The sequence below is a fragment of the Palaemon carinicauda genome, chromosome 21, assembly GCF_036898095.1.
Source record: "Palaemon carinicauda isolate YSFRI2023 chromosome 21, ASM3689809v2, whole genome shotgun sequence".
NCBI classification, from domain to species: domain Eukaryota; kingdom Metazoa; phylum Arthropoda; class Malacostraca; order Decapoda; family Palaemonidae; genus Palaemon; species Palaemon carinicauda.
The window spans coordinates 127447454-127474369 of NC_090745.1; the positions used below are offsets into that span (position 1 = coordinate 127447454).

A 26916-nucleotide genomic window follows, 5' to 3' on the forward strand; every position below is an offset into this window, starting at 1 on the left:
AGAGAAATAATAAAAAATTAAAATAAAATTTTTCGAGAACAGTAAAACCGAAAAAAAAAAAAAAAATCTCTGGTTCCCAGTATTGTAGTTGTGATACATCTCATAAGAATGTCGATGCTACGAAAGACAAGTACTATGCAATGATCTATATTTGTGACGTTAATGGAAGGTTTCGATTGGACGAAAGGACAGGCCAAAAGGGAAATTATAAAATTCCCTACTACTGACATGGCTGGGTTACTACAATGTAAGCGGAAGAAAGGGAACTGAGAGATACCAATGTCCAAGGCTGAGGAATCCAAAATAAATGTTATAATCTTCTCTCTATCAAAATCTTAGGATGCATTTCCAGTTACAATGGTTACCTTTGATATGTTTTTCTTAAAAATCTAGGCGGGATTTTTGCCGCTACAATCAGACTTTCAAACAACCAAACTAATTAGCTAGTCTCCTAAATTGGAGGTAGATACCGAAGAAAATGCCGGTTTTAGATAATTATCATCCCCTCCTACGCCAATTGACGCAAAGTCATCTCTATCTTGATCTTTTAATTCAATATTCTCCCTTCATCATCTCATACTTCACGCTTCATAGTCCTCAGCCATGTGGGCCTGGGTCTTCCAACTCTTCTAGTGCATTTTGGAAACCAGTTGATAGTTTGGTGAACTAATCTCTCTTGGGGAGTGTGAAGAGCTCGCCCAAACCATCTCCATCTACCCCTCACCATGATCTTATCCACATATGATAGTCGAGTAATTTCTCTTACAGTTATAGATAATAGAAAAAAACGTTGTCTTTCAAAGGTATCCGCAAGTATAGCTAAATACTCAGAAGTATCATAATACAATCGTTTATTCCTGTATGATAATGATATGGTAAATACACCGAAAGAACCCATTAACCTATAAGGTCTTTGTCGTAATAAGGTTACCACAGCACAGTAATTTAAAAGAGATCGCACCATTTTACTTACTGAGTTACTATAACTATTATAGTCCTAAATCTGCTGTAAGAATGAGATCTACTACAACACTATAGTTAGTGTAGTGTACCAACCGTGTGTCACACGATCGTACACATTAACACTTCTTTTTTTTATATATATATTATGCTTTGTATCTTCGCTCTCCCCTCGCACTGATAGGGACCTGAATAAACATGTCTGTTTTTCTCACCGTTAACTGTTAACAGAACCGGTTGTCGGTTAAACATGAAATTGCCTGTTATGTTTTTATGCCCTTTTTGCCTGGACTTTATGTATATATAAACCGATGCGATTCTACCATATTAACTTCCAATCAAGCCTATCTCTCTTATTTCACTTCCATGTGCTATTTTAATAAGTCTATTTCATATATTCTGTATATAGTAACGGAAATTCCCGAATTTGCTTGCCAAGAACCGACTTTATAGTGGCAATTATTGTAGCATTGTCTTGAAACTGCGCAATCATGATTTCAAGGAGAGCAATCTCGCCAATACCAAAATACTCTCCGGTACCAGTTCACCCTAACGCTTTTGAGCTAACCATATAAAAGGAAGTTTTAATACAAAATTAAATATCTTCCGAATCAATATTGTCTTGAATAAAACTTCAGAGGGTTTGAAGATGATCCCAAGTGTCTGACTGTTTTCCTTTTACATTCCAGTTTTATGGAAGAAAGGGTTTTATATCAACGTATTGATGTCTTCACGACTAAATCCATTTTAACAATCCTTATAAATACAGATGGAACGATAAATTTGTACTTACTGTAATTAACCCTCGTATTCTCTTACAAAATATGTAAAGCATCCTTATCTGCATCTTTCTTACGTTCGGCTCTCCCCTACAAAGACAAACAAAAGAAGATAAATAATAGGAAATTGCGAAAATAGCAATGTATTGTAATTAGATAATAGAAAATAGCTTTCTTTAACAATAGAATAGGTACATTTTGGAAAGAGTATGAATCGTTTCGTTGAAAAGAAGATACATAGAAAATCTAAGTAAAATGGAAAAGTGGTTCTGAAAAAAAGGAAAAGAAATTAATTATATCAAGCAGTAAACGGCAGGTATTAACATCACTTAAAAAAAAAACTCAAAATAAAAATATAAAAATTAAAAAACAATCAATTGATTATTAATATTTATTGAAATAAAATCGCAGATTAATGTTTTCACCTTTTTTCCTTCACAGATTACGATTATTTTTTTATGAGAAATTCTTTAGAATGAACTTTGGATTTCTGCAATGATAAGCATATGGCCATCACAATCTCAATTGAGAGAGAGAGAGAGAGAGAGAGAGAGAGAGAGAGAGAGAGAGAGAGAGAGAGAGAGAGAGAGAGAGCAAAATTAATTACGTAACTATTATTCTCTGCCATATAACAAATTAAGTCTTTTTTATTTTTTTCAATAACCACATTCTGTTTGGGTATTAATTTTAGCATATGAAAGACGAATTCAACCTTTCACTTGCCATGTGGAGGTCACAATTCCGGTTACTGAATATGTTCCTCTAGAGAAACATATCCAGAAAGGTTCTAATTAGGTTCAGAATTCAGAAATTCAACAAGTTCCTTCTTCGTGGTAGCTGCTTATGCATTTTTTGCTGGCCTTATTCATACTTGATCTGAATATCGCTTTCTGTAAGAGAGAATTAGAGACAGTTTTTTTATCTGGGCTACATGCGGACATTAGATTGCGCATTCAATCTGATTTTCCATTAAAATACTAACCCTCTCTTAAACTAACTCTCTAATCTCTCTTCATAGCTATATATGGCAGATCATTTTAACGTTGTTACTGATCTTAAGATATTTTATATATTCTTATTCATTACTTCTCATATATAGTTTGTTTATTATTATTATTATTATTATTATTATTATTATTATTATATTACTATTATTATTATTATTATTATTATTATTATTATTATTATTATTATTATTATTATTATTAAGTAAGCTATAACCCTAGTTGAAAAAGCAGGAACCTATAATTATGCCCAAGAGGCCCATCAGGGATAAATAATCTAGTGAGGAAAGGAAATAAGGAAATAAATAAACTACAAGAGAAGCAATGAACAAATTAGAATAAGATATTTCAAGAACAATAACAACATTAAAATAGATCTTCCTATATAAACTATAAAAACAAGAGGAAGAGAAATAAGGTAGAATAGCGTGCCTGAAGATGAACGCTTATTTCCTATCCTCAAAGTGCTATTTTTTCCCTATTTGAAGCCTTTGTGCTTATAGCATCCTGCTTTTCCAACTAGCGTCGTAGTTTACCTAGCAATAATAATAACAATAATAACTCCAACTGCAAGGCGGCGTAAGCTATTTGAAAACACAGACGATGAAAGAGAAAGGCTTATGAATAGAAATGGGGTCATATCAAAACCATCGGCCTTGTTGAATAACTTCCCTGAGGCGGTAGTGGTGTACAAGACAAATCCTAGAATGAAAAAAGAAGATAAAAAAGACTTTTTTTTGAAGAATAAGGTCAGGTTCCGGGAAACTACACAGCTCAAGGATGGAAGTAGGGGAGGATTGTTCAAAATGGAATGGGAATGATAATTATGGACTTCTGTTTGTAGAATGATCTTCCTAATCAGGTAGTTGAATCAGAGGAAGTTCAAAAGTTCAAACTTTCGGCGAATGATTTTGTTGAAAAGGCTGACAAAAGTATCTTTTTATAGTTTATACATAAAAGTTCTAATTTTAATGTTGTTACTGTTATTAAATATTTTAATTGTTCATTACTTCTCTTGTAGTTTATTTATTTCCGTTCCTCATTAAGGTAATTTTCCCTCTTGGAGGTCCTAGCCCTAAAACACCCTGCTTTTCCAATTAGAGTTGTTGCTTAGCTATAATAACAACAACAATAATTAACTACAACAACAACAGCAGCAACAACAACAACAACATCAACAACAATAATAATTAACATATACAACAACAACATCAATAATAATAATAATAATAATAATAATAATAATGATAATAATAATAATGATAATAACAATAATAATAATAACAATAATAATAACAATAAATGTGTATTATAGCTTCCTACGTTATAAATCTGAATGTATTTTCGATTATCTTTCTTGTGATAATGCATAGTTAATCCTTTTGATATATTACTTTTTTATTTAATCGATGTCATAGTTGTAACATTATAAAGATATTATTAAAATGACATTTCATTTAAAATGTTTTCTCATTCATGCTAAAAGCCCAAGGGCTCGAACAGGGAAAATAGTCCCGCGAGAAAAGGAAATGAGGAAATAAATAAACTATATGAGAAGTAATGAACAATCTAAATAGAATACTATAAGAACAGTAACGACATTAAATCAGATCTTTCATATATAAACTATAAAATGATTAATGTCAGCCTTTTAAACATAAAAGCATTTGCTGCAAGTTTAAACTTTTTACATATCTCCATTTTGATCATCAAAGGTTTAGAAATTCTTAAAATATTACCAATACGTACATTACATCTAAAAGTGTTTTTTAAAAACCGTCTTTTAAAACATATCATCCGAATATATTCTGAATCTTTCCCCTGGAAATTCAAGACAAGTCGCCTGTCCGTCTCGTCTCGCTCGGTCAAAAAAAAAAAAAAAAAAAAAAAAAAAAAAAAAAAAAAGAATAAATAAAAATAAGAAAAAAAAACCCAACCTAGAAAAAAAAATATTCGTCTTTTCTCTCCAAAACATAACTACGTTAACGTGGCGTAATTGCTGGGGAAGGGGGATGTCTCCGGGAATCTCTGTCCCCAGAGTAACTGTCACGCCTCATTTCGTGACATCTAAGAATTTTTTTTTTTTTTTTTTTTTTTTTTTTTTGTCTTTTCTGCGTTCTTCATACCATCTTGATTCTGTATTCAATGTGCTACTCTGAAAATCGTGTTCAGTTCTCCAAATCCCATTTTGATATTTTTTTTTTTTTTTTTTTTTGAAGGCTCTTTGATGTTTATGATGTTATTCGATATCTATGAAAAATTGACGATAAGACAGATAGAAATATGGATAAATAGATAAACATTATTATCAGCTCAGAAAATAATGTTCAATCCCTTGATAATCTATCTCTCTTTAGGAGTCTCTTTGATGTTTATGATGTTATTCGATGCCCACGAAAAAATGATTAGGTAGATAAACAGATGGATTAATAGATAAACGTTATTAGTAGCCGATTAAAAAGGTGTTATTAACTAGCTCAGGAAATGATGTTCAATCCTTGGTTGTTCTATCTTTCTTTAGGAGTCTCTTTGATGTTTATGATGTTATTTGATACCCATCAAAAATGATAAGGTAGATAGGTAAAAAGACGGGTAATAGATAAAACATCTATTATTATTATTATTATTATTATTATTATCATTATTATTATTATTATTATTATTATTATTATTATTATTATTATTATTCATTGGGAGTTATTAAGTAGACATGAAACTAAACAGAATACACATAATTAGACAGACAGATAGATAGATATATAGATAGATAGATAGATAGATAGATGAATATATAAGAAGATGGATAAATAGACAGACAAATTATTATTATTATTATTATTATTATTATTATTATTATTATTATTCAAAAGGAGTTATCAATTCGGAAAGCAGTCTCCACAGAATAGAATATAGATTATTATTATTATTATTATTATTATTATTATTATTATTATTTATATTATTATTATTATTATTAATTATTATTATTATTATTATTATTATTGTTCAAAAGGAATTATCAACTCGAAAACAGTCTCCACAGAATAGAATACTCACATGTGAAATAAAGAGAAAATCGTGGAGATGAAGATAACATGATAACGAATTAAACGCCCAGGTCGAAAAAGCACAAATTCGAGCGCCCGAGAGATCAGTTACTACTAATGAGCCAGTAATGATATCTGAAACTCAATTGGCTGTCTATCGTGGAAATATTCCTTTCGACATTTCTCTCGCTCGGCCTGCAAACGATGAATAATTAAAGTTTTAAAGTCCGCTCGTGAATGATGGAGGTACGGGAATGTGACATGCCCTAGCAAGCAGAACAATGCAGTAGATTGACCATATGATCAGCGGCCAAGCCCTCTCTCCACCCAAGCTAGGACCAAGGAGGGCAGGCAATGGCAGCTGATGACTCATCAAATAGACCTATAGGCTCCCCCAAACCCGCTATCCTTAGCTCATAAGGATGGTGAGATTACAGCGACCAAAGAAACTCACGAGTATGATCGGGACTCGAACCCCAGTCTGTTGTTTACCAGTCAGGGACGTTACCACATAGGCCACAACAACCCTATTATTTATGCTAAGACTAGCACCGAGATATTCGTTTTTGTTATTGGATGCCCTTACTGGGCTAGTTATAATTGTGTCCAATTAGGGATTAGGAAATATTATGATTGCCTGGTGATAATTATTACAGGTGCGCGCCTCTTTTTTTATAATAGATTAAAAATATAAATAGGTTTTCGTTGATAAAATTCCTAAATGGCGATAAATATGTTAATTTCAATAAGTATCTTCTAAAAGATAGGGGGGAGGGGGTTGTCATCTCTCCTAGATATTGTTAGAAGTGCACATGATCCGTCAAAAATTAAGCCTAAAATCTTTAAATATGCAAACACATGGACAGATTTGTGGGAGATCATGGTTTTCTACTAAACCTCCCGGGGTAATCCCTATGGTCAGGGTATGACTACTCCTCTCCTCCCCCTTACCCCAGGGACGGTATGGTCAGGGTATGACTACTCCTCTCCTCCCCCTTACCCCAGGGACGGGAAGATACCGATTAGTTATATGTCTGGCAAAGCCACTGAGCGTGTCGAGGAAGATTATATATAATATATATATATATATATATATATATATATATATATATATATATATATATATATATATATATGACAGTAAGGCAACTGTGTTCTCCGAAATATATTATTATTATTATTATTATTATTATTATTATTATTATTATTATTGTTATTATTATTATTATTATTAATCCGTGGAACATATCTCCAAATACCTTTGCCATCAACCATATCTGCCACGTACAGGCATACCTGCCTACACCGAGCTTAAAGATGCACTCCGGTCCACCTTTTATCGCTCGGCGATGGATGGCGATAGAAATGGACAGATTAAAATAACTGGAAATGCTGGAAGGATGGGATTGCGGTAGGGGAATACCGAAAGGAATAATAGGGGAATGCGATAATCATAAAACACAAGGGTTTGTTGCTGGTCTTAAAATATTCTATTTTGTTTGTTTATTACTTCTCTTGAAGTTTATATATTTCCTTATTTCCTTGTTGGAGCCCTCTGGCTTATAGCATCTTGTTTTTCCAAATAGGGTTTTAGGGGGAATAGGGGGGAAACAGAGAAATGATTAAATAATCTAGTGCTATGAACTTGCGTTGCAAGAATTATGGTCATCAGTGACAGACCATGATTTGTATAGATATCAAACAAGGAATTTACAGAATAAGAGAAGGTAAATAGAGGTATGGAAGAGAAGACAGACGAAGAAATGGAAGAGATTGTAGGAAGAGACGCAGACAGGAATTAGTGAAGACAAACCCCAAAGTCGATCCAGGAGCCAGGGAGTAATTTCGGCAGCCGACCACCCGTGATATGGGGTATTCCGCTGCTTGGCCTTAGAAATAACTCCTACCTTTCTCTAATCTCCTCTCTCTCTCTCTCTCTCTCTCTCTCTCTCTCTCTCTCTCTCTCTCTCTCCTCTCTCTCTCTCTCTCTCTCTCTCACATAATGGTTTATAAAGATAAAATATTATTAGATTCTCTCTCTCTCTCTCTCTCTCTCTCTCTCTCTCTCACTCTCTCTCTCTCTCTCTCTCTCACATGCTGGTTTATAGAAATGAATATTTTTCAGATTCTTCCTTAATTTCTATCTTTCTCTCTCACATAGTGGTTTATGAAGATAAAATGTTTTCATACTATCTCTCTCTCTCTCTCTCTCTCTCTCTCTCTCTCTCTCTCTCTCTCTCTCTCTCTCTCTCTCACATAATGGTTTATAAAGATAAAATATTATTAGATTCTCTCTCTCATCTCTCTCTCTCTCCTCTCTCTCTCTCTCTCCTCTCTCTCACACATGCTGGTTTATAGAAATGAATATTTTTCAGATTCTTCCTTAATTTCTATCTTTCTCTCTCACATAGTGGTTTATAAAGATAAAATGTTTTCATACTATCTCTCTCTCTCTCTCCTCTCTCTCTCTCTCTCTCTCTCTCTCTCTCTCTCTCTCTCTCTCTCCTCTCTCATATTGGTTTAAAGAAGTGAATATTCTTCAGACTTAATTTCTCTCTATCTCTTTCTCTCTCTCACATGCTGGTTTTATAGATAAAATATTTTCAGATTCTCCTCTCTCTCTCTCTCTCCTCTCTCCTCCTCTCTCTCTCTCTCTCTCTCATCTCTCTCTCTCTCTCTCTCTCACATAATGGTTTATAAAGATAAAATATTATTAGATTCTCTCTCTCTCTCTCCTCTCCTCTCCTCTCTCTCTCTCTCTCCTCTCTCATCTCTCTCTCTCTCTCTCTCTCTCACATGCTGGTTTATAGAAATGAATATTTTTCAGATTCTTCCTTAATTTCTATCTTTCTCTCTCACATAGTGGTTTATAAAGATAAAATGTTTTCATACTATCTCTCTCTCTCTCTCTCTCTCTCTCTCTCTCTCTCTCTCTCTCTCTCTCTCTCTCTCTCTCTCTCTCTCTCTCTCTCTCTCATATTGGTTTAAAGAAGTGAATATTCTTCAGACTTAATTTCTCTCTATCTCTTTCTCTCTCTCACATGCTGGTTTATAGATAAAATATTTTCAGATTCTCTCTCTCTCTCTCTCTCTCTCTCTCTCTCTCTCTCTCTCTCTCTCTCAACTGGTTTATGAAGATAAAATGTTATCAGATTCTCTCTCTCTCTCTCACACATACATATTGAGTTATGGAGATGAAATGTTTTCAGTTCCTTTGTTAATTTTCCTCTCTCTCTCGTCTCTCTCTCTCTCTCTCTCTCTCATCTCTCTCTCTCTCTCTCTCTCTCTCTCTCTCTCTCTCCTCTCTCTCTCTCATAGAATGAGAATCTATTATCTTATACATACTAGTTTTTACGAGTATTTCCAAAATTCCGAAGATTCTCTCTCTCCTCTCTCTCATCTCTCCTCTCTCTCTCTCTCTCTCTCTCTTCTCTCTCTCTCTCTCTCTCTCTCTCTCTCTCTCTCTCTCCTCTCTCTCTCTCTCTCTCTATTGCTTAATTGCTTAATAAAACTCAAATCCTCTTTTACCAAATCGATGTCAGCTGTGACAGCCTTTCCACAATCACCACAAATGTCGTAACTTTTTTTCCTCCGAAGGAGCAGATTTTTTCCCCTTATCCAGCAATCAGAGTTGCACCATTATCCCAATAGCTTCCCCATAAATCCAAGAATGAAAAAACTGGTTCTCATTCTGCCTCCCTTTTATTTCGTTGTTCATATTTATAACGAAATAAAACTACCTATGAAACGAGATGAGTGTGACACGGCGTGCAGTTTCTAAATTTAGAGAAGGTGATGAAAGGGGTTTTGCAGTTTTCTTGAAATTATTGATTTAATTTGTGGACTTAAAAAATCTCCTGTTTTCTGATTTGTTAAGTAAAATAAATTAAAACTGGCATTAGTCAGAGCATGCCCAAACTATCTCCATGATGAGTGGGTAGATGGAGATGGTTTGGGCATGCTCTTCTCACTCCCCAAGAGAGATTAGAGCCTGTATCTTACACAAGGTAAGGCAATCTACACACAAGAGAGATTAGTTCAACCAAACGTTCAACTGGGCTCCAAAAGGCACTAGAATAGTTGGAATACCCAGACCCTACATGGATGAGGACTATGAAACGCGAAGTAGGAGATGATAAATGGAGAAGTATTGAATTAAAAAACTCAAGATAGAGTCTACTGGCGTAATCTAACCAGAGGCCCTTTGCGTCAATAAGGAGTAAGAGGAGATGATGATTAGTTAGAACTTTGATGGGCGACCAACAATGATACTCGGAAGATGTCGGCACTAAAGTTTTGTGACCAGTGTTTAAACATTTTCAACAGGCTTTGGGAGCTTGATGTGAGTGGTAATAGCTCACGATTTAAGCATGTACCTATATCTAATCAAAATCTGTCATGCAGATGTAAAATGAGTCATTTTAAACTTATGGTTTTGTTTCTGTAACATCATGTTTCAAAACGTTTTTTTTTTCCAATTTCATCAGTATGTTCACGTTTGAGATACTTATACCTAGACCGTGATTGTGTTATTTCTTCGGTTATCAAAGTTATGCGCTTAACAATCTTCTCATCAGTTTGACTACGGATGCATTAAAAGACATTTTAAAGATATAAGTAAATCAAAATACAATTTATGAAAAAAAGACTTTCTAATTCCAAGCTTTTTGTATTTTGTGATGTTCATCTGATTTCAATTTACCCTTTACCAGTCGTATCCTAAAAAGCTGTCACCTCCAGTTAAAACACAAGAGATATTTTCACTAATCAAACATAGGCTATCAAGGGTGTACATACACTCATACTCATGCTGGTGCAAAGCAAAGGTAAAAAACTCACGAGTGCAGGATTTGAGATAAAAAATATATATTTTTTAATGAAGTGACCTACAGCGATTACATGTAGGACACATTTACGCCTAAAGGACTCAGGAACGATTGACTGAATTATACTCGCTAAATACGAGAGAGAGAGAGAGAGAGAGAGAGAGAGAGAGAGAGAGAGAGAGAGAGAGAGAGATGCCGCTCAAGCCCATTGAGGGAAGTAATGTTCATGGCTATATAGCGGTTTGCCTGGTTAAAGGAAGCTTCTCAAAAGAATGGAGACTGAAGGATAGCTTATCTCCGGAGTTCAAATTTTCAAGTATTTCTGCCTGAGAGAGAGAGAGAGAGAGAGATGAGAGAGATGAGAGAGGAGAGAGAGAGAGAGAGGAGAGAGAGTGAGAGAGAGAGGGAGAGAGAGAGAGAGAGAAAAAATGAGTAATTTTCGGAAACTTGGTCCTGTCATTAAGTTACCGGGTCAACATTTCGCTGAAGGCTAAATTATTTGGAGACTGAGTATAATTAACTTCAGTTATGTATATGTATATATATTATATATATATATATATATATTATATATATATATATATACATATGTGTGTACATATATATGTATATATAACCATATATTTACACATAGACGACACACACATACACACACACACACACACACACACATATATATATATATATATATATATATATATATATATATTATATAAATATATATATATATATATATATATATATATATATATATATATATATATATATATATAAGAAATACACACAATTAAACATAATCAATAGTATTAGTTTAGGTGAAAATATAAAAATTTTACTACCATATACAGTATATGTATATACAGTATATATATATATATATATATATATATGTATATATATATATATATATATTTATATATATATATATATATATAGACATATATGCATATATACATATATATACACATATATATGTGTGTATATATATATACACCTGTATATATATATATATATATATATATATATATATATATATATATATATATATATATATATATATGTATGTTTGTGTGCGGGGTAAGCAAATTAATTTTCTTTTATTTTTCCCTAAACCCAAACTATTGTAAAAAGTTGAATAAAACTATTAAAATCTTAATTTATAAAGTATGCGAGATTTTGTTATCTGGAGAAATTAGTGTAAAAGGCATTCCGCTTAAAAATCTGTAATACAAAAGTAGAAGAACGAAGGAAAATCATTCAATTACTTTTGAAGGAGCTAAGCAACACAGAATGAGGACCTCTGAAATTACATAGGTCATCAATGTAATCCTTTGTATTTGGTGAATTAGCTATTATTATTATTATTATTACTATTATTATTATTATTATTATTATTATCATTACTTGCTAAGCTACAACCCTAGTTGGAAACTCGGGATGCTTTAAGCCCAAGGGCTCCAACAGGGAAAATAGCCCAGTGAGGAAAGGAAATAAAGAAAAACTACAAATGAAGTTTAAGAACAATAATAACATCAAAATAAATCTTTCATATATAAACCATAAAAAACTTGAAAATAACGAGAGAATAAAAACATCAAAATAACGAGAGGAAGAGAAACAAGATAGAATAGTGTGCTCAAGTGTACCCTCAATAAAGAGATCTCTAACCCAAGACAGTGGAAGACCATGGTACAGAGGCTATGGCACTACCCAAAGACTAGAAAACGATGTTTTGATTTTGGAGGTCCTTCTCCTGGAAGAGTTGCTTACTATAGCTAGAGAGTCTCTTCTACCATTATCAAGAGGAAAGTAGCCACTGAACAATTACAGTGCAGTAGTTAACCTCTTGAGAGAAGAAGAATTTTTTGGTAATTTCAGTGTTGTCAAATGTATGAGGAAAGAGGAGAATGTGTAAAGAATAGGCCAGGCTATTCTTTGTATGTGTCGACAAAGCTGAAATGAGCTATAACCAGAGAGAAGGAGCCAATGTAGTACTGTCTGGCCAGTCAAAGGAACCAATAACTCTCTAGCATTAGTATCTCAAATGGATAATGTTTTTTTTTCTTTTAGAAGAATAATTTGACTATTTTGTAAGTAAATAAGACTCGACTGATGTCTAAAGAATGGTTCACTTACGTCGTCATCGGGGACTCTATTGCTATTAGGGCAGTGAAACGACGGCAATTCAAGCCCTGGCATGTCATAACCGTCAAAATTTTGCTCACTACGACTCCACTTCGCATTACTGACGATGAGATCGCCATCATTACGATTCCATCTCGCATTACTAACGATCATTCGCCATCAATAGGATTCCCCCTCGCACTACTAACGATTAAATCGCCATCAATACGATTCCATCTCGCATTACTAACGATCAATAAGACTCCACCTCGCATTACTAACGATTAAATCGCCATCAATACGATTCCATCTCGCATTACTAACGATCAATAAGACTCCACCTCGCATTACTAACGATTAAATCGCCATCAATACGATTCCATCTCGCATTACTAACGATCAATAAGACTCCACCTCGCATTACTAACGATTAAATCGCCATCAATACGATTCCATCTCGCATAACTAACGATCATTCGCCATCAATAGGATTCCCCCTCGCACTACTAACCATTAAATCGCCATCAATACGATTCCATCTCGCATTACTAACGATCAATTCGCCATCAATAAGACTCCACCTCACATTACTAACGATTAAATCACCATCAATACGATTCCATCTCGCATTATTGACGATCAAATCGCCTTCATTACGATTCCATCTCGCATTATTGACGATCAAATCGCCTTCATTACGATTCCATCTCGCATTATTGACGATCAAACCCCCATCACTACGATTCCATTTCGCATTGCTAACGATTAAACCACCATCACTACGATTTCACCTCGCATTACATACGATTAAATCGCCATCTAACGTGTTGAATCGTGAACCAAGTCATGGAGTTTGACGATATACGCCTAGTGTATGCGTATGTTTTAGCATGCTAAAAGATCTGTGGTTTAAGTTCGCCATTACTCCAACAGGTTAACGCGCACCAACCTTAATTAACCGTCCACCTCCATCTCTGATACCCAGGCTACTTTGTGACCTCATTTTACCATTAAGACTTTTCTCCACTTGAGGAATACCAGACTATAAAGTGATAGCAAAGGCTTTGGGATCCCTTTTGTTTAAAGGACCAGGCGAGAGATGTCGAAGGCGATGTCACTGATGCCACCTCACGACTGCAATAACGGAAGTGGGAATAAGAAGGGCCAAAGGTGGTTACGTCTTTTATCTGTCTGTGAACACTGACTTTGACACTCTACGATCCAATTGAAACTGTCTTAACGATCACTTCCTCTCTTCACTATCTTGCATTTAGTTTACTCCATTTTTTCTTGTTTTCATTTTTGTCTTATTTCTGTTTTCCCCTTCACAATTATTTTCCTTCACTTAGTCTTATTTTGCTTTCCAATTCACCTTACTTATTCTGTTTTCCATTTCGTCTTATTTATTCTGTTTTCCATTTCGTCTTATTCAATATTTTCCATTTCGTTACATTTATTCCGTTTTCCCTTTTCGTCTCATTTACTGTGTTCCATTATCATATTTTTTTCTGGTTTCTGTCCCTTCTTCCTTCGTTGCTTTTCATTTACCCAATTCATCTTACCAACGCCACTTAAACTCGTCTTAAAAAAATTTCTTAAAATCCTCTATGCCTTCTTTATCTGTTCGTAATCCCTCATATCTCTTAGTCTTTATTAACGGCTTCCCTCTCTCTATCTGTTCTGTACTTATCGCATCGCTAGCACTTTTTCTTCACAGAATTATTTCTAGAAGATCCCCAAGATAAGTTTACGCGAAGCTAATGGAAATTCAGTGAATTTTAAAGAGGTTATTTTTTTCAAACGTTTCTCAGGTGTCTTTGTGATGTTTGAGTTTGCTCAAACTTATAAGTTATAATCTGATTAGGATTTGAAGATATTGATGATATGGGATTTATATAGATTTAAAACCTTTAAACTTGTATGAAGATATAAGGAAATTTTGCAATGAAGGATAACAAAGGGTTGTAGCAACCCATTAACAACGTCCATGCCTGGCGATCTACTGAACTGGGGTTCGAAAACCACTCAAGCTCGATCGTTTCCTGTCGTGTCTGCAACCTTACCATCCTAGTGACCTAAGAATGGGGTGTTTGAAGGAGCCTATAGGTTTACCTACTGAGTCATCAGCAGCCATTGCCTGCCTTTCCTGGTTCTAGATTGGGTTTTGAGGGGGCTTGGCGCTGGTCATTTGTAGATATGGTCAATCTCTGGTGCATTATCCTGCAAGGGCATTGTCATTGTTCCATGCCTCTGCCATTCACGAGCGACTTTTAAGTTTGAGTGTGGTGTGTGAAGTGAGGCAAAATCTATTTTTCAAACTTAAAATTCTCCGACTCAAACTTTCTTTCCTCAAAATGACACTTATGACATCTGAGACAGTTTAATTTTACTTTAACTTCATCCAGTCACAAAAGATGATATCGGTTACTGAAATGAACGGGATATACTTATAAAAGGTCAACTTTCAGGACGAAAATATGATAGCGGTCATGTGACAAAAGAATAAATGACAGTTGATCTGATGAAAATTTTTATGAGAATATTTATGAAATATTTTGCAATAAGATTTGACAATTTAAATGAATAAGAATTATAATTTTTAAAGGTGTGTAAATGCATTAAAAGTATTAATTAAATGTGAGTGAACTTAGAACAATAATAAAAATTATTTCTTCAGGATATAGTGAAACAATAAACTTAATCCAAATGACACAAAACAAACAGCGGAGTCTCTTACAAAAATTTGAGAGAGAGAGAGAGAGAGAGAGAGAGAGAGAGAGAGAGAGAGAGAGAGAGAGAGAGAGAGAGAGAGAGAAGAGAGAGAGAGAGAGAGAGAGAGAGAGAGAGAGAGAGAGAGAGAGAGAGAAATTAAGAAAAAATCTGAAAACACTTCATCTTTATAAATCAGTATGAGAGAGAGAGAGAGAGAGAGAGAGAGAGAGAGAGAGAGAGAGAGAGAGAGAGAGAGAGAGAGAGAGGACTGATTGATGGTATTACCTGGCGGTATCAACTGACAAAGAGAATCTCAATTACTCCATCATCTCCAGAAAGAAAAGATGATCTGGGATTATCTGCCATCGATGTCAAAGAAGGAAAGACAATAAAAGAAGAAAAGACAATAAAAGAAGGAAGCAGTACAAAAAGCAAAGAAGATTTTCTCTCTTTTTTTTGTGGACATCCATTACTCGTGAGTGATCTTCTCTTTTCATATACGAAAAAGTGTTTTGAATTTTTCTGATGAATAATGAACTATAGATGCTGGAGTATTAATGATAATCTTCAAGGAAGGGATTTTCAAGTCAGAATAAACGTTCATGCAGGATTAGTGCAGATTCATGCAAGGGTGGTACGACTTCTAGAAGTTCAGGTTTAACACATCAACGAAAATTCCATATCAAAATAGCTATTGAGGGTACACTCGGGCAAACTATTCTATCTTATTTCTCTTCCTCTTGTTCTTGTTAAAGTTTTATAGTTTATATAGGAAATATTTATTTTGATGTTTTTGCTGTTCTTAAACGATATGGTTTTTCCTTCTTCCTTTCCTCACTGGGCTACTTTCCCTGTTGCGGCCACTGGGCTTATAGCATTAGTCTTGCAGCTTAGAAAGTAATAATAATAATAATAATAATAATAATAATAATAATAATAATAATAATAATAATAATCATCATCATCTTCTGATTAGTCAGATTCTAATTATGTGGTGTATGCAGCAGGTTGGGACAGGCGTAGAATATCTTATTACTTGTCAAATCGATTTTTTTATGGGGAAAATTTTTCATTGCCTGAAATACGATTTACGAAATAATATAATTCAGTGTTACCTTATTGAAAGCTAATACAGGGTTGAGACTTGTCTTAGGGTAAGCTAAAGGATACGACGGTCTAAGGGGGTCGCAGGGATGGCATAGCTACCCTCCTCGGCAGGTAAGTAGGTAAGGATATGGCTCCTAGGTTAGGTTAGGAGTTTGTTTCCCTTTTAAAATGTGATTTTTCAGTTATAACCTTTGAAATTTACTCCCGGTCCGTCCCAACCAACTTCAAAGGCACCCTAATTACCAATGTTGGGGAAAAAGGAACCATTTTCGATTATATTTGTTGACATCTTGACTCCGTGAGCTGATGACATCTAAAAAATATAATGTTCTAACAATACTGCCACCTTTTGTGAGTTGAAGGAACCTTAAAAAAATTAATACCTAATTATCAAGAACATCAGATATGTTCTTGAGAAATGCAACAACCAGCTATGTGCCATATTCAGAATCAAGTATACAGTTAACTATTTGTAGCTATTCAGCTATTCGCTTGGTGGGAGCACGATACGATATCGGCTGATGAACTAATTCCCAATGTCCCAGTACTGCTAATTCTCAATGATAACCCTACTTACCGATCAGTTCTAAATCTCTGTTATGGGTAGAAGTTACTGATTTCATTTTATTTGAAACGGATCACTGTAACTAAGAGTTCCTTCTCTTGCATAACTGATACCCCATTTTCAAGACTAAAGGAAGGTCCTAGAGTACTACTCAGGGGAGCAATAAAGTTGGGCTAGGCTCGGTAGAAAACCAGCAAAACGAACTCTGGTGTCAATTAAATAACAGTTCCCAAATGCTTAGTTATGAAGCATAAAACAGTGGACATTATTGTTAATTAAATGGAAGGAAGTATCAAATCCACTTATTTGCCATCAAGATTGTGATTCTCTTACCAGATACGACATTTTCCTTTGTGGTCACAAGACATACTTCAACATCCCTCTTTACTCAAAGCCAATCAACTCCAAAAAGACTTGCAAGTTACAAAACCTTACTGATGGCAAATTTGCAATCTGGTGTATGCCAAATTTTCGCTTAATTTTCTGTTCCTTGGTCCTTAATATCCTGTCAGGATTGCCTTCAGATAGTCCAAAATTTTAATCTCGTCCTTACAAAAAACTTTGCCAATTTTCCGCGTGAGGAGAACCATCAGTCTGGATCTCTTTTTCATAGAAAATCTTAAAACTTTTTTTGCTGGAATTGGGATTTTGAACATGAAATTCCTCGTTCATTGCCTTCGCCAAAAACAAAGATTTTGCGAAGGGTGTGTGCTCCCCCTGTCATCTATTTCTTAATTTACTCATCTGTTTGTTTGTTAGTTTACACACAAACTACAGTAGCGATTTTGACCAAATTTGGTAGCTATGATGAATATGACCCAAGGATAAATCTGTAACATTCTGGATTAAGTACACCAAAGTACAAGTATGCAGCAGTATTTTGAAAATAATCGCAACGTCAAGTAAAGGGCAAATATTTTGTTAGTTCATTTTTTGTTTGTGAACATTATGCAAAAACTACGGAACTAATTTGGTGGACATGCGGCTTATGACCAAAGGACAAATCCATTAGATTTTGAAGAAAATACATCGAAGTACAAGTACGCAGTGGAGTTAAAAGCCAAAGAAAACCGATTAGCTTGGCGAAGGCATGCTTTCTATTGAGCGGCCCTTTAGTTCTATTCTGTTTGAAAAGGATTTTCCGATACTTCGACGGGTGTATCCATTACACTCGCATGCTGTTGCAAATACACCAAGGTTTGATTTAAACAAGGACATCCATTTATTATGAAATTACCTTCTCGAAAGCCTCACAGAGATTCTTTTTCATTATAAAACGTATATTTCTCAATATCCATTATAGAATCACGTTATTTCATTTGCTTGACTGCACATATATAATAGCTCAGCTTTAAAGCTTATATGAATCGGTTCCAGATTGAATACTTACTGATCCATGAATAACCTTGAGAAGTTATATTTGACTCACTTAGATATTTTCATGATATACTACGATAGCGCAAGTTGTTCTACTCGCATTTGTTCATTGGTATTAGCCAGCCTTTTGAATCAATAATATTATTTACTTCACGCTTCACTATAATTTATCATTTCCTGTTTAGGGAATAGTTTTCGTCGAAGCTTACTATTTCTTAAAAAATATGACTAGACCGGTTGAAGCGTTCGTTGGTACAATCATAAGACAAATGTCAGGACTTCGCTTGCTTCTCGATTGATAACACTAAATCGGTTGAAGCCTCTCAATCTCCTTCACTTTTAGTGGAGTCTTATTAATTGCTAATTTTCCTATTCCACTTAAGTTCTCTCACAATTATTTTTCTGATTCTCTTTTCACATTTTCCATATATTCTTGGTCTCTTTAACTTTATTTACTTTTCCCTTAAAGTTCAAAGGCCGCCCATGAATGGCAGAGGCAAGGGAGAGTGACATTGCCCAAGAGACTGACCATATATCATATGATCAGCGCCCAAGCCCTCTTTCAACCCAAGCTAGGACCAGGGAGGACCAGGCAATGGCTGCTGATGACTCAGCAGATAGACCTATAAACTCCCCCAAACACCCCATCCTTAGCTCACAAGGATGGTAAGGTTGCAGACACTAAATATGTGCGACTTGTTAAAGGTTATGAGAGAGATGAAGAATATATATTGTGGAAACGACCCTTTCCCAAACAGTTCAATAAGTGAAGCTCCAAACAAGCAAGTTGTATATAATATTTACCTGAACATAATTAACCTAAGTATATCACAATCCTGTTTTCCTAGCTGTGAAAAAACTGCGTTGATCAAACCAATATATAAAGGAAAAGGTGATGTAAACGAGCTAAATTCATATAGGCCCATTTCAAATTTATCCTACATGTCGAAGATTAATGAAAAAATCATAAGTGAGCAATTATGGGCGCATATTGACGAGTTAGAGGTATTCCCGGAAAATCAATCGTCCTACAGAGCTAATCACTCTACAGAAACTACCTTATGCTCAATAATGAATGATATGATAGGTCTTCTTGATGTGGGAAAGTGTGGAATTTTGATTATGTTAGATCTTAGTGCTGCTTTCGATACTGTTGTGCACGAGTACTTACTTGACGACTTAAAGTGTATTGGAGTGACTGAGGAAGCACTGGAATTTTTGCGAAGTTACTTAATGAATAGGAAGACTATTGTAGAATTGTCTGGAAACCGATCCAGTGAGAGAATTCTTATGAAAGGTGTACCACAGGGTAGTGTTCTAGGCCCTATCTTGTTCAACATATACACTATCGAGCTATCACACATCTTGAAAAAACAAAAAGTGGGCTTTAAACTATATGCAGATGATACTCAGTTCTACCTTTCAATTTCAACAACACAAGATACAAAGAAGAAAATTGATGAGATAATGACTGAAATAAAAACATGCAGAGGAAAAAACTTAAATTAAATGATGATAAAACAGAATGTATGTTTTTTTTTGGCACAAAGGTGGCTTTGAAGAATTACCAGTTAATTCAAAGTATAACAATTGGTAACGCTGATGTTGGGATTGTGCCTGTTGTGAAAAATTTGGGTGTACTGATAAATTGTAATTTGTCAATGAGGGACCAAATAGTGAACACTGTGAAAGTGTGTACCTATCACCTGAGAAACATAGCATTTATTAGAAAATATTTAACAGAGGGCAGTACAAAAATGTTAGTGATGAGTCACGTAATATCAAGGCTTGATTATTGCAATTCTCTGTACTATAAATTACCCAAATAGACTATTCGAAATCAGTGTGAATCATGCAATAGGAGGAAGAACGTTTAGTTATGCTGCACCGAGACTCTTCAACGACCTTCCACTTGATGTAAAGAATAGCAAAAATGTGGCAGCTTTCAAGAAAAACTTGAAGACTTATCTTTTTAGAAAGTGTTATAATAGTGACCTGAAAACTATTAAGCCTGAATACAAATGCTAGCGAAATAACTGATAAGATACAGAGCAAAATATTAACTGGAAAGAAATTATTTTCACACACCAAGGCCCGCCTGAACAGACTTTATTGTCTGATGGAGGGCGAGAAATAAACCCGTAAAAGTAAATGTAAGTAAAGGAATTAACGAGTTTGAACGAGACTCGAACCCCTGTCTGGCGATCATCAGGCAGAGACGTTACCAATCGGGCCACAACAACCCCCTAAACACTTTAGACTGGCACCTTACCCACGGGCTCTATTGTCTCACTGGGAGCCAATTTCTTTCCTATCAACATTTTGGAAAAGCAAAGAAATATTCAATGGAATTTCTTTGTTTCTCAACTTCTGGCTAGTTAGGTGCTTCTTTCTTCTTCAAGGAGATTTCTTTACTTTTACTTTGATGGCTGCTTTTCCGGTCCCATACAGCAGGGGAACCCCACTCTCTACAGGACCTCCACTGTCGTTTTACCTTGTTCGTTCAGAGTAATTAACGTTTCATATCGCGTATTGTTCATTTACTGTTAAATCGTCACTGTCAAAGGACTTATGAAATAATAATAAAAAAAAACCTTCTGTTTCCTCTTGAAAGCCTTAATGTCTTCAATCATTCGAATGTTTCGTGGGAGCTTATTATATAGTCTCGGGGCCACATATTTAAAGGCTCCGGAGCCTACAGTAGACATATATCTAGGTTCCAACAGTTTGAAGCCATCTGTAACTATTCTCGTGTCGACACGATTTGTTGGCTGCGCAATATGTAGCAGTTCTCTTAAATATTTTGAACGCCCGGTTCTGATAACTTGGTGGGTTATTGTACATATTTTAAATTCAATTATCGCTTTAATCGGCAGCCAGTGTAAATCAATAAGTATAGGGGTGATCCTTTCTCTAGGTGGGACACCTTTTATCAGTCTTGCTCCTCTGTTTATTATGTTTTGTAATTTCTTAAGTTGCACTTTTGGTAAATTGTAGTAGATAGAGTTCCAGTAGTCAATCCTGGTAATAACAGTTTATCACAAGTTTCTTTACAGAATTTTCGTCCAGGTACTTTTTTTATAAACGCAATATTTCTTAGATAATAACCAGCAGTTTCTATTACATTATTTATTTGGGCATTTAGAGACAGGTTACAGTCAAGAAATACATCTAGATCTCGAACTTTACTAGATATCGGCCCCGAGTCATTATTTATGTTCATTTGAATATCACCTAAGTTTCTCAAGCTGTTTCTCTTGCCCACCACCATGGATTCAGTTTTGTTCTCATTTAATTTTAGTTGTTTAAATGTCATCCATTCTCTAACACTATCAAGGATTCGGTTTAGAGTTTCAGTAGTGTCATGTATATCATTTATGGAGAAGTAAAATTGTGTGTCATCTGCAAATAGTTTAAACTTCACGCCATGCTTTTGTAGCATTTTCGATAGACCAGTAGTATAGATGCAGAATGAGATTGGGCTAAGTACACTCCCCTGGAGTACCCCCTATGTTTAAGGGTTCATATGATGAATAAGAGTTTCCAATTTGTACACAGTAATTTCTACCAACTAAGTAGTCTTTTAGGTATTCGAATGCTTGATTTTCAACGCCGATGGACCGTAGATCATTTAGTAGCAGTTCATGCACCACTGTATCAAAAGAAGCACTGAGATCGAGCAGTATTAAGATACCACATTTATTTTCATCCATCATTCCTAGCATATCATTTACAACAGAGCAGATGGCTGTCTCCGTAGAGTATAGTTTTCTGTAAGCAAATTGGTTGTCAGGCAAAGCTTCTATTACTTCAAAGTGGCTGACTAGTTGTTCAAGAATTACATATTCAAGCACTTTTGAGATAAAGGATAGATTTGAAATAGGTCTATATGAGCTTAATTCCTGGTAGTCCAGTGCATTTTTCAGAACTGGTGTGACTATAGCCATTTTCTCAGATTTAGGAAACTTACATTCATCAATGCTTGCATTTGCTATTCTCATTATTATTTCAGCTAGACTAGAAAAGTCTCTCTCTCCAATTACTTAAGATATTGGCATATGATCGATCGCGCAGTTTGTTTTCTTTGCTCTCTTGATAATTCTGGTGATGTCATCTTGTGTTATGTTGTTAAATCGTATCAATTTTGTCTGTGTGCCTGGTGTATCATTAATCTGATGTTGAGTATTTACAAATGACCTAGTTATATTTTCAATTTTGTTTTTAAAGAAGACTAGAAATTTATATGCTAGTCCCTGGTCACTGTATCCAACAGGTAGCTTCTTTTCTTTTACATTTCCCATTATACCATTCAGGAGACGATATAACTTATTTATGTCTGTTGCTACTTAGAGGATCTTTCTCTTATAGTATTCACTTTTTTTCCTTTTAAGTAGTTAGTTATATTGACGTTACTATTCTTCAGAAAGAGATTAATCGTGAAACATCCCCTCAGTCAGTCATCTTTCACATTTGGTCACTTGATTTAGCCAGTCCATTCGTCTCATTTCCTTTCCTTCGTCTCTAAATTTTGCGATTCTTTCATTGCTTGTGTTTTTCTCTTGTGCTTCAATGGTTATCTGATATCACCATTAGCAGAAATCTCGAGGAAGTTTAAAGTTACACCAGCCACACATTGAGATACTATCGCTTGATAGTTATTAGGTCCTCTGACTGGCAAGATAGTACTACATAGAATGCTTCTCTGGTTACTGCTCATTTTTCCTTTGCCTACACATACACTGAATACTCTGGCCTATTCTTTACTACACATTCTCCTCTCTCCTCATACACCTAACAACACTAAGATAGTCGAAAAATTCTTCTTCACTCACGTGGTTGACTATAGAACTGTAATTCTCCACTGGCTACTTTTCTCTTGGTAAGGATAGATGAGACTCTTAAGCTATGGTAAGCAGCTCTTCTAGGAGGACACTCCAAAATCAAGCTATTGTTCTCTAGCCCTGGGTAGTGCCATAACCTCTGTATCAAGGTCTCTCACTATCTTGGGTTAGAGTTATCTTACTTGAGGGCATAATCAGGCAGACTATTCTGTCCGTTTCATTATTTCCCTTCCTCACTAGGCTATTTTCCTTGTTGTAACTCTTGGGATTATAGCATCCCGCTTTTCCAGCTAGGGTTGTGGCTTAGATAGTAATAATAATAGCAATAATACAGAACCTTTTATCATAATCATCATCAGTCTCTGGTATCATTGTTTACATATTTACACACAGTAATCTAGGTAGCTTAATAAATGCACAGCTGTATCCTCTGACGCATGAGATCCTAAGACACCGAGACACACATAAATCTGGAAATGATTTTGTTGCACTCGCCACGGACGCATGAGGAAGTCGTTGCAATCTAATGGTACATTTGCTTTACGAGAATTCACACGCTATATTGAGCAGATAATACGGTTCTAAAACGATCTCGGCTCGCGGGAAAATATTTGTACGCTCGTTAATTATTTTGACATTTTAATTATCATTATTATTGGGTATGCACGGCCATTACCAGCTTGCATGTTTGTTTTCGTAATTCAAATTATCATCAAGCAGGTATCCTTCGTTTTGATCATGTTTATGAATGAAGCACAAAACACTATTTTTGCTTCTGTTATTATTGTTAATGATACGATCATTGTTGCTGTTTTTCAAAGGTTTATAGGACGCTCATGAATGGCAGAGGAAAGAGACAGTGAAAATGCCCTAGAGACTGAATATCTATCCATATATACATATGATCAGCACTCAAGCCCCCTCTCCACAAAAGCTAGGGCCAGTGGGGTCCAGGCAATGGCTGCTTATGACTCAGCAGATAGACCTAGAGGTTTCCACAAACCCTCCATCCTTAGCTCACAAGGATGGTGACACAACAAGTACCTATCGAGCTTGAGCGGGATTTGAACCCCAGTCCGGCGATTGCCAGGCAGGAACGTATCCAGTAGGCCACCAAAAAACTATATATAGAGCTAATACCATTTCTTAGTATAGAGGGTAGCTCTAAAACGAGAGGTTCGTTGCCTAGCAGACATTTCACACTTTATTTTCTCAAAGGATAAAGTTCCATCTCTCTCACTTTAACCTCACCCATCATTATTTATGATTAATATCCTCAGAGAGATGTTTGTTCCTTATCCCTGTCATTATCTTGAGAAGCACGTCTCTATTTTTTTCGGTTAATTTTCTCTAAATGAATAGGAAAATAAAATGAAAATGAAAAATGAAAATGGTCTCGGCTACTTGACGAGTCTCCCGTTATATAGGCACAATTACCAGCAACACTTTCCACATAGCAAGTACGATGTACAGTTTGCTTTTAATGGCACACTGTACACGGTACTCGAAGATTTTTGTACGGGCTCTTCGGCCGCAACCTGCATTGTTTACTGCCTCATACTTTGCATTCGTCATATTTGATAGTTTCAGAAAGAAATCTCCAAATCTTATGTCTCATTTAAGGGTAAATCCGAATGAGGAGCACTAGTCATGTGAAGAATGTGATTCGCTGGTCTTTTAAAACTTATTTGTCATACAAACACAAACATATACAATATATATGTATATATATATTTATATATATATATATATATATATATATATATATATATATATATATAGATTTGTATATACATATACATACATACATATATATGTAAATATATATATATATATATATATATATATATTTATATATACATTTACATACATACATACATATATACATACATACATACATATATATATATATATATATATATATATATATATATATATATATGTATATGTATATATCAAATTATATAAATAGTGCATATATAGAGATCCACAGGATTAGCGTTCTGTTGCTTGAGGGTACGCTCGGGCACACTATTCTACCTTATTTCTCTTACCCTTGTTTTGTTAAATTTTTCATAGTTTATATAGGAAATATTTATTTCAATGTTGTTGCTGTTCTCAAAATATTATATTTTTTCTTGTTTCCTTTCCTCACTGAGCTATTTTCCCTGTTGGAGCCCCTGGGCTTGTAGTATCCTGCTTTTCCAACTAGGGTTGTATCTTGGCAAGTAATAATAATAATAATAATAATAATAATAATAATAATAATAATAATAATAGACTTGGTTCGAGATTCTATTCTATCGATTCTTCTGTATTACAGACTATTTTACTGTATTATGATATGCAGACTCTCAAAACGTTAAAACAATAACGAGTTCGGGAATGAGTTTCTGATATGGCAGCAAATGTTGGATCACACCAAATGTAGCTTCCCCATACCTCTTTATCTTCCCGATCAAAATAAATAAATGTTTATGTTTAGTATTAGTGTAACGCAACAACAACAACAACAACAACAATAATAATAATAATAATAATAATAACAATAATAATAATGATGAGGATGATGATGATGAGGATAATCACAAGGTTAATGACAGAATTATCCATTGATATTAGATCGCGATTATGTCTACTCAAGCTGGAATTAATAAAAGAAAAAAACAAGCAAAAAGCTATAGTGACTCAAATTTTAAAAGAAAATACATAAAAACCACATTGGTATCGATACCAGAAACAACGTGTTTATCCAGATTTAACTCATAAAAAGATCTTCAAGAAATCAGATAAATCGTTTTCAGTTTCTGTAGATAAACCAAAGATAGCCACTACTTCATCTTAGTTTGTTAATTAAATTCAGGAAGATAAATGATTTAATTATGAATCATACATTTTTACAATATTCTGGTTAAATTCATTTAAAAAATTAAAATAAAATTTATTGGAAAATTAGATTTTCAATATCAAACTCACTGCCACTCTTATCCATCTGAAAGGTAACATTGATTATGATCATAATTCGATTAATCAGTGTCTAAATGCTTCATAGGCGTTGACCTTTGCTGTTATAACGTCAATGTATTCTTTCTAAAAGATATTTTCTTGAATTGAAAATTTACAGAGGGAGAAATAGAGGTTGTGTCGTCAGTATTTTCTCTCAATTATTTCAAAAGTCATTCGATATATTGATTAATGAGAGAGAGAGAGAGAGAGAGAGAGAGAGAGAGAGAGAGAGAGAGAGAGAGAGAGAGAGAGAGAGAGAGAGAGAGAGAGAGAGAGAGAGAGAGAGCAAATTTCAATTATAGACAAGAGTGCAAATTTTAACTTATGTATAAGGAGACGAACATGATATGGCTTAATAGTTAAAACCCCTAAAAGAAGCCAAATTTCTTGGCTGTTCCTTGGGGACCTACAACAAGCCCGTAGAAACCTAATTCACATTTCTATGGCACTTATGAGAAATGGTCAGAATTATGAGAAATCTTATGCAATATGCATAGCGAACTAACTGAACGACGGTACCAGAGATTAATATGTAGAACAGGAATAAGAAATTTAAGATGAGAATCAG

The 26916-nt window shown here is 34.7% G+C and overlaps 1 long non-coding RNA gene across 1 annotated transcript in view; it reads right to left on the minus strand.

Moving 5' to 3' along the window:
* Positions 1-1724: 1724 nt before the first annotated feature.
* The window catches only part of LOC137614787 (uncharacterized), a 283769-nt gene continuing 258577 nt past the window's right edge, over positions 1725-26916 (minus strand). The window contains exon 3 of the long non-coding RNA XR_011039157.1: positions 1725-1829. This is a non-coding gene — a long non-coding RNA (uncharacterized lncRNA). The remainder of the gene's footprint in view (positions 1830-26916) is intronic.